Source organism: Arachis stenosperma, chromosome 3 (genome assembly GCF_014773155.1).
Source record: "Arachis stenosperma cultivar V10309 chromosome 3, arast.V10309.gnm1.PFL2, whole genome shotgun sequence".
Classification (NCBI taxonomy): Eukaryota; Viridiplantae; Streptophyta; class Magnoliopsida; order Fabales; family Fabaceae; genus Arachis; species Arachis stenosperma.
In genome coordinates, this window is record NC_080379.1 from 118,827,617 (window position 1) to 118,837,549 (window position 9,933).

At 39.2% G+C, this 9,933-nt stretch overlaps 1 non-coding gene across 1 annotated transcript; it reads right to left on the reverse strand.

Annotated features, from left to right (window-relative positions):
- Positions 1-5,117: 5,117 nt before the first annotated feature.
- LOC130971599 (small nucleolar RNA R71) lies at positions 5,118-5,221 on the reverse strand. The gene has a single exon (XR_009082810.1). It is a non-coding gene; the product is annotated as a small nucleolar RNA R71 (small nucleolar RNA).
- Between the last annotated feature and the right edge of the window lie 4,712 nt (positions 5,222-9,933).

Here is a 9,933-nt window from a genome sequence, read left to right on the forward strand (position 1 = left end):
TTCATGAATTAATAATATTATTATTCTATTTCAAAATGTTGGATTCTGTTCTCTTATGCAACCTCGTTTTTCATCTTATGAATTGAGGGTGACCCGTGACAATCATCCTTGTTCTACATGGGTTCCATGCGAGTCATGACCTAGATAGCGTTGAAACAAAGCTAGAGATTGCATTACGGATTCTAATAGAGTACCTGGGCAACTTTGGATACATGATATGAAATCCCGTTGACCGTGGGTAAGTGAGGTCCCTATGGTGCTAAGGCTAGAGTTTGAGAAGCAGCGTTCCTTGATCCAAAAGACCTGCCTTGTCGTTGGCACCTTGAGTAAGATCATGAAGGGGAGTGGATTGCTTAAAACTTTATATCCTGCTATAGTGAGAAACCTAGAGGTGGTTTGATGAGAGGATATGAGTCACTTGCAACATGGTGGATTGCTGCAGTGGAGGAGGTTAACTTGATGAGAGGACATGAGTTAATCACTTACGGCTGCCATTGAAGGAATCAAAAGGTTATTGAAGTAGACAATAATAAAAGTTAATCCGAAAAGACAAAGCATCTTCGAAGCCTCAACCGTCCTCATACTATTGATTTCACACCTAGCTAGTAACATTTTATTTATTTATCTGTTTTATGCATTTTCTTATGATAACTATATTTTTTATCCGCCTAACTAAGATCTGCAAGGTAACCATTGCTTGCTCAAACCAACAATCCTCGTGGGATCGACCCTCACTCACCTGAGGTATTACTTGGACGACCTGGTATACTTGCTGGTCTATCTGTGTGAAACATGCGGAGTCAGTTTCGTGCACCACATTTCTTGCAGCATCTACTTGAGAATGCTTGGGTCACTCGGTCCATTATGGAGTCTCAAGCACAACAGATGAAGAAACTAACAGCAATAGTAGCTGGACATGCAACAATGATGGAGGTGTTTTGGGCATTTTATAAGACAATGAAGATGTCAGGTGTTGACTTGCATCATCTACCTCTTTCTCTCATCTAAAAGGACCATAGAATTGGTGAATTCTCATTCATTAAATGCATTTACAAGAACTATATGATGAATTTATGGGACATTGCTTTGAAATGAGTCTTGCTTGGATTTCAGGTGAAAAGTGCAACAAAAGAGAAAGAAAGCCAGAAAAGGAGCTGGGCGTGTGTGCTGGGCGTGCCACTTCATGCAAATGCCACTATCTTTGACTGGGCGTGGCACGCCAGTTATTGGGCGTGCCACGCCAGCTATTATCTCCAGAAACAAAAATTGAAGGATTATTATGGGCGTGGCATGCCAGAGTTGGGCGTGGCATGCCAGAGTTGGGCGTGGCGCCCCAACTATACTTCCCAGAGAGAGCCCATGGATAATTTTAATGGGCGTGTGATGAGCGGATAATTTATACACTTTTTGGCATTGTTTTTAGGTAGTTTTTAGTATGTTTTAGTTACTTTTTAGTATATTTTTATTAGTTTTTATAAAAAATTCATATTTCTGGACTTTACTATGAGTTTGTATTTTTTTCTGTGATTTCAGGTATTTTTTGGCTGAAATTGAGGGACCTGAGCAAAAATCTGATTCAGAGGCTGAGAAAGGACTGCAGATGCTGTTGGATTCTGACCTCTCTGCACTCGAAGTGGATTTTATGGAGCTACAGAAGCTTAATTGGCCCCTCCTTAATTGCGTTGGAATGTACACGTCTTGGGCTTTCCAGCAATGTATAATAGTCCATACTTTGCCCGAGATTTGATGGCCCAAACTGGCATCCAAACGCCCACCAGAGACCCTTTTCTGGAGTAAAACGCCAGAACTGGCACCAAAGCTGGCGTTTAACTCGAAGGATGGCCTATGCACGTGAAAGCTTCAAGGCCCAGCCCAAACACACACCAAATGGGCCCCGAAAGTGGATTTCTACACTATCTACTCATTTTCTGTAAACCTAATTTACTAGTTTAGTATAAATAGCACTTTTTAGTATTGTATTTGGAGTCTTTAACCTTTTGGGAGTTCTTCGAACCCTTTTTGGAGGCTGGCCATTCGGCCAAGCCTAGACCTTTTGTTCTTATGTATTTTCAACGGTGGAGTTTCTACACGTCATAGATTAAGGTGAGGAGCTCTACTGTTCTTCGAGTATTAATGCAAGTATTATTGTTTTTCTATTCAATTCACGCCTACTTCTCCTCCAAGATATACTCTTGTACTTAATTCAGTTAAGTCAGAATGAAGGGGTGACCCATGACAATCACTAAATCTTCGTTACTCACTTATCCAAGATCCGCGTGCCTGACAACCACAATGCGGTCTACATGATGTTCAACGTAGTCATTCAACGACAGCTGGAGTATATTCTCTTTGGTCTCTGACCCATGAATCTGAATCACCTCTCCTGACAATAGAGCATTCGATTCCGTGATGTTAGAACCTTCGTGGTATATGCTAGAACCAATTAACAGCATTCTTGAGATCCGGAAAGTCTAAACCTTGTCTGTGGTATTCCGAGTAGGATCTGGGATGGGATGACTGTGACAAGCTTCAAACTCGTGATTGTTGGGCGCAGTGACAGTGTGCAAAAGAATAAATGTATTCTATTTCGACAAGATCGAGAACCGACAGCTGATTAGCCATGCGGGAAATCGTAGAGGACATGTTTTCACTGAGAGGACGGATGGTAGCCATTGACAACAGTGATCCACCAACATACAGCTTGCTATGGAAGGGAGTACGCATGATTGGATGAGGACAGTAGGAAAGCAGAGGTTATGAGGCAACAAAGCATCTCCAAACGCTTATCTGAAATTCTCATCAAGGAACTACGTAAGTGACTTTATTTTTTTTTTATGTTTTTTTGTTCTTTTTACTGTCAAACCTCATAACCATTTGAATTCGCCTGACTGAGATTTACAAGATGGCCATAGCTTGCTTCAAGCCGACAATCTCTGTGGGATCGACCCTTACTCACGTAAGGTATTACTTGGACGACCCAGTGCACTTGCTGGTCAACTATGCGGAGTTGTGAAAAGTGTAAATCACAATTTCGCATACCACATTTCTGGCGCCGTTGCTGGGGATTGTTCAAATTTGGAAAACTGACGGTTTATCTTGTTGCTTAGATTGGGTAATTTTTATTTTTATTTTCGAAAAAAATAACAAAAAAAAATAATAATTCATGCATTGTGTTCTTTTGTGATCTTCAAGTTGTTCTTGATGATTTCCTTTGTTCGATCTCATGATTTTCCTGTTTTGTGTTTTATGTTGTTTTTCATATGCATTTTCAAAATCATAGTGTCTGAACATTCAAAATTTCTAAGTTTGGTGTCTTGCATGTCTTTCTTTCCTTAAAAATTTTCAAAAATATGTTCTTGATGTTTAGCATAATCTTCAAAGTGTTCTTGGTGTTCATCTTGACATTCAAAGTGTCCTTGCATGCATTACTTGTTTTGATCTTGCATTTTTATGTTTTATTTCATTTTGTTGTTTTTCCCTCTCTCCATTAAAAATTCAAAAATAAAAAATATCTCTTTTCAAGTAAATAATATAGAGAAATGAAGATTCAGAACATACAGCAGAGGAATCACAGAGAAAAAGTTGGGCGTTTAGAAAAATGCCCAGTAAAGAAGGATTTCTGGCGTTTAACGCTAGCCAGGGCATCTGGCTGGGCGTTAAACACCCAAAGAGGTAGCATTCTGGGAGCTAAACGCCAGAATGGATAGCATCCTGGGCGTTTAACGCCAAGATGACACAGGGGAGGTAATTTCGTTTCAAATTCAAATTCTTTCAAATTTTCATGTTTTAATTCATAACTTTTTGCATCAAACATATTTTAAAACGTTCATCTTTTTCATCTTTTAATGTTTTCAAAAAAAATTTTAAATTAAATTTTTTAAAAATATTTTTCTTAATTTTATGTTATATTTTCAAAAATCCTTGCTAACAATTAATGTTTTGATTCAAAAATTTCAAGTTTGTTACTTTCTTATTAAAAAAGGATCAATCTTTAAATTCTAGAATCATATCTTTTAGTTTCTTGTTAGTCAAGTCTTCAATTTTAAAAATCAAATCTTTTTAAAATCTTTTTCAATCATATCTTTTCAATCATATCTTTTTAAAATCAAATCTTTTTCAATCATATCTTTTTAAAATAAAAAATTTTTCAATCATATCTTTTTAAATTTTGATTTCAAAATCTTTTTTCTAACTTCTTATCTTTTCAAAATTATTTTCAAACCTTTTTCAAAATTTACTATTTCTTATCTTTTTCAAAACCACCAAACTACTTCTCTCACCTCTAATTTTCGAAAATCACTAACCATTTTTCCAAAATCTTTTTAATTAACTAATCGTTTTCATTTCTAATTTTATTTTATTTCTTTTTCAAATTTTCAAAAACTCTCTCTCTCTCTCTCAATTCTCTTCTACTCATCTAAAAATTTTGAACCCTTACCCTCTCTCTGTGTTCGAATTCTTCTTATTCTCCCTCTACCTCATCCTTCCATTATTCTTTTCCTCTGACACATCAAGGAATCTCTATACTGTTTCATAGAGGATTCTACTACTCCCTTTTGTTCTCTTCTTTTTCATATGAGCAGAAACAGGGATGAAAACATTCTTGTTGAAGCTAATCCTGAACTTGAAAGGACTCTGAAGAGGAAGCTAAGAGAAGCTAGAGCACAACACTTCGGAGAGGGCCTTACAGAGAATTTCAAAAAAGAAGTAGACATGGCAGCAGAACCCAACAACAATGCTAGAGATGCAAGGAAGATGCTTAGTGACTATGCTGCACCAACTTTCAACTTCTATGGAAGAAGCATCTCAATTCCTGCCATTGGAGCAAACAACTTTGAGCTTAAGCCTTAATTAGTTTCTCTAATGCAGCAGAACTGCAAGTTTCATAGACTTCCATCAGAAGATCCTCATCAGTTCTTAACTGAATTCTTGCAGATCTGTGATATTGTTAAGACCAATGTGGTTGATCCTGAGGTCTACAGAATTATGCTTTCCCCTTTGCTGTGAGAGACAGAGCTAGAACATGGTTGGACTCACAACCTAAAGAAAGCCTGAACTCTTGGAAAAAGTTGGTCAATGCTTTCTTGACCAAATTCTTTCCACCTCAAAAGATGAGTAAGCTCAGAGTGGACGTCCAAACCTTCAGACAGAAGGAAGGTGAATCCCTCTATGAAGCTTGGGAAAAATACAAGCAATTAACCAAAAGGTGTCCTTCTGACATGTTTCCAGAATGGAGCATCATATGTATATTCTATGATGGTCTGTCTAAAATGTCAAAGATGTCATTTGACTATTCTGCTGGTGGATTTCTTCATCTAAAAACACCTGTAGAAGCCCAAGAACTTATTGAGATGGTTGCAAATAACCAGTACATGTACACTTCTCAAAGAAATCCTGTGAATAGTGGGACGACTCAGAAGAGAGGAGTTCTTGAGATTGATACTCTGAATGCCATATTGGCTCAGAACAAAATATTGACTCAGCAAGTCAATTTGATTTCTCAGAATCTGATTAGATTGCAAGCTGCATCCGGTAGTGCTAAAAATGCCTCCTCTGAAGGATAAGCTTATGACCCTGAGAATTCTACAATGGAAGAGGTGAATTACATGGGAGAACCCTATGGAAACACCTATAATCCTTCATGGAGGAATCATCCAAATTTCTCATGGAAGGATCAACAGAAGCCTCAACAAGGCTTCAACAACAATAATGGTGGGAGAAATAGGTTTGGCAACAGCAAACCTTTTCCATCATCTTCTCAGCAACAGACAGAGAATTCTGAGCAGAGCCTCTCTGGCTTAGCAAACATAGTCTCTAATCTGTCTAGGGCCACTCTCAGTTTCATGAATGAAACAAGGTCCTCCATCAGAAATTTAGAGGCACAAATGGGTCAGCTGAGTAAAAGAGTTACTAAAACTCTTCCTAGTACTCTCCCAAGTAATACATAAGAGAATCCAAAACGAGAGTGCAAGGCCATAACCATACCTGGCGTGGCCGAACCTGGAAAAGAGGAAGAGGCAGTGGTTCCTAATGAGGAAGACCTCAATAGACGTCTACTGACCACTAGAGAGTTCCCTCATAAGGAACCAAAGGAATCTGAGGCTCATGCAGAGTCCATAGAGATTCCACCAAATTTCCTGTTACCATTCATGAGCTCTGTTGAATATTCTTCTTCTGAAGAAGATGAAGTCACTGCTGAAGAGTAAGTTGCTCAGTATTTAAGAGCAATCATGAAGCTGAATACCAAGTTATTTGGTAATGAGACTTGCGAGGATGAACCTCCATTGCTCATTAATGAACTAAACGCCTTGGTTCATCTGAAGATACCTAAAAAAAAAACCAGATCCCGGAAGGTTCTTAATACCTTGCACCATTGGCACTATGACCTTTGAAAAGGCTTTGTGTGACCTGGGGTCAGGCATAAACCTCATGCCACTAACTGTAATGGTGAAACTATGAATCTTTAAGGTTCAAGCTACAAGAATCTCATTGGAGATGGCAGACAGATAAATGAAAAAGGCTTATGGACTTGTAGAGGATGTCTTAGTGAAGGTTGAAGGCCTTTACATCCCTGCTGACTTCATAATCCTAGACACTGGGAAGGATGAGGATGAATCCATCATCCTTGGAAGACCTTTCCTAGCCACATCAAAGGCTGTGATTGATGTGGACAGAGGAAAGTTAGTCCTTTAGTTGAACGAGGACTACCTTTTGTTTAAGGCTCAAAGATCTTCCTCTGTAAACATGGAGAAGAAGCATGAAAGGCTTCATCCAAATATCTCCATACAGAGTCAAGTAGAGCCCCCACACTCAAACTCTAAGTTTGGTGTTGGGAGGCCACAATCATGCTCTGAACAATTATGAAGCTCTGAAAAGAGCTCACTGTCAAGCTATTGACATTAAAGAAGCGCTTATTGGGAGGCAACCCAATTTTATTTATTTATCTATGTTAGTTTATGTTTTCTTTAGGATGATGATCATGTGGAGTCACAAAAACAACTGCAAAAATTAAAGCAAAATAAAAAATAGCATAAAAAATAGCACACCCTGGAAGACGAGCTTACTCGCGTTTAAACTCTAGTAAGGATACCAAAATGGGCGTTTAACGCCCAACTTGGCACCATTCTGGGCATTAAATGCCAGAACTGGCAGGCAAACTGGCGTTTTAACGCCAGTAAGGGTAGAAAAATGGGCATTTAAACGCCCAGCCTGGCACCATTCTGGGCGTTAAACGCCAGAACTGGCAGGCAGACTGGTGTTTAACGCCAGAAAAGGGCAGTAGCCTGGCGTTTAAATGCTAGGAATGGCACACAGAGGGCGTTTAACGCCAAGGAGGTGCAGGGATAAAAAATCCTTGACACCTCAGGATCTGTGGACCCCACAGGATCCCTACCTACCCCAACTCATTCTCACTCCTTTTCACACTCTTCCCCAAACACCATTCACCTATCAAATCCTACCCTCTTCCCCATAACCTCTTCACTACTCACATCCATCCACTATTTCCCATCATACAACCCACTTACACCCACCCACTCAAATTCAAACTATTTTCCTCCCAAACCCACCCAACTTCACACGAACCAACCTCTCCTCTTACTCTATATATACCCCCACTTACTCCTCCACTTTCACACATCACAAACACTTCTTTCCCCCTTGGCCGAAACCCTCTCACACCTTCATCTCCCACTTCTCTTCTTCTTCTACTTTCTTCTTTCTTCTTTTGCTCGAGGACGAGCAAACCTCTTAAGTTTGGTGTGGAAAAAAGCCTTGCTTTTTAATTTTCCATAACCATTAATGGCACCTAAGGCCGGAGAAACCTCAAGGAAGAGGAAAGGGAAGGCAATTGCTTCCAACTCCGAGTCATGGGAAATGGAAAGATTCATCTCAAAAGCCCATCAAGACCACTTCTATGAAGTTGTGGCAAAGAAAAAGGTGATCCCTGAGGTCCCCTTCATGCTCAAAAGGAGCGAATATCCAGAGATCCGACATGAGATTAGGAGAAGAGGGTGGGATGCTCTCACCAATCCCATTCAACAAGTCGAAATCTTAATGGTTCAAGAGTTCTATGCTAATGCATGGATCACTAAGAACCATGACCAAGGTATGAACCTGGACCCGAAGAATTGGCTCACAATGGTCCGGGAGAAATACTTAGATTTCAGTCCAGAAAATGTCAGATTGGCGTTCAACTTGCCAATCATGAGAGGAGATTCTCATCCTTTCACTAGAAGAGTCAACTTTGATCAAAGGTTAGACCAAGTCCTCAAGGACATCTGTGTGGAAGGAGCTCAATGGAAGAGAGATTCCAAAGGCAAGCCGGTTCAACTAAGAAGGCCGAACCTTAAGCCTGTGGCTAAAGGATGGTTGGAGTTCATCCAACGCTCTATCATTCCTACTAGCAACCGATCCAAAGTAACTGTGGATCGGGCTATCATGATCCATAGTATCATGATTGGAGAGGAAGTGGAAGTTCATGAGATCATACCTTTAGAACTATACAAGGTGGCTGACAAGCCCTCCACTTTGGCAAGGTTAGTCTTTCCTCATCTCATCTGTCACCTATGCAATTTAGCCGGAATTGTCATAGAGGAAGACATCCTTATTGAAGAGGACAAAACTATCACTAAAAAGAGGATATAGCAAACAAGAAAGCCCATTCATGGATCTCAACAAGTGCATGAGGAAGTCCCTCATCAAGAAATCCCTGAGATGCCTCAAGGGATGCATTTTCCTCCACACAACTATTGGGAGAAACTCAACACTTCTTTAGGGGATTTGAGTTCCAATATGAAGCAACTAAAGGTGGAGCACCAAGAGCACTCCATTATCCTCCATGAAATAAGAAAGGACCAAAGAGCCATGAGGGAGGAGCAACAAAGGCAAGGAAGAGACATTGAGGAGCTTAAGCACTCCATAGGATCTTCAAGAGGAAGAACTAACCGCCATCACTAAGGTGGACCCGTTCTTTAATTTCCTTGTTATTTTTTTTTCTATTTTTCGTTCTTTATGCTTTATGGTTTGTCTATGTTTGTGTCTTTATTACATGATCATTAGTGTCTAGTGTCTACGCCTTGAAGTTATGAATGTCCCATAAATCCTTCACCTTTCTTAAATGAAAAATGTTTCTAATTGCAAAAGAACAAGAAGTACATGAATTTCGAATTCTAGCTTGAAATTAGTTTAATTATTTTGATGTGGTGGCAAAACTTTTTGCTTTTTGAATGAATGCTTGAACAATGCATATTTTTTGATAGTGAAGTTTATGAATGTTAAAATTGTTGGCTCTTGAAAGAATAATGAAAAAAGAGAAATGTTATTGATAATCTGAAAAATCATAAAATTGATTCTTGAATCAAGAAAAAGCAGTGAAAAATACAAAGCTTGCGAAAAAAAGGGGCAAAAAAATAAAAGAAAAAAAGAAAAAGAAAAAGCAAGCAGAAAAAGCCAATAGCTCTTTAAACCAAAAGGCAAGAGCAAAAAGCCAATAACCCTTTAAACTAAAAGGCAAGGGTAAAGAGGATCCAAGGCTTTGAGCATTAATTGATAGGAGGGCCCACAGGAATAAAATCCTGGCCTAAACAGCTAAATCAAGCTGTCCCTAACCATGTGCTTGTGTCATGAAGGTCCAAGTGAAAAGCTTGAGACTGAGTGGTTAAAGTCGTGATCCAAAGCAAAAAGAGTGTGCTTAAGAACTCTGGATACCTCTAACTGGGGACTCTAGCAAAGCTGAGTCACAATCTGAAAAAGGTTTACCCAGTTATGTGTCTGTGGCATTTATGTATCCGGTGGTAATACTGGAAAACAAGATGCTTAGGGTCACGGCCAAGATTCATAAGTAGTTGGGTTCAAGAATCAACATACTGAACTAGGAGAATCAATAACACTATCTTAATTCTGAGTTCCTATAGATGCCAATCATTCTAAATT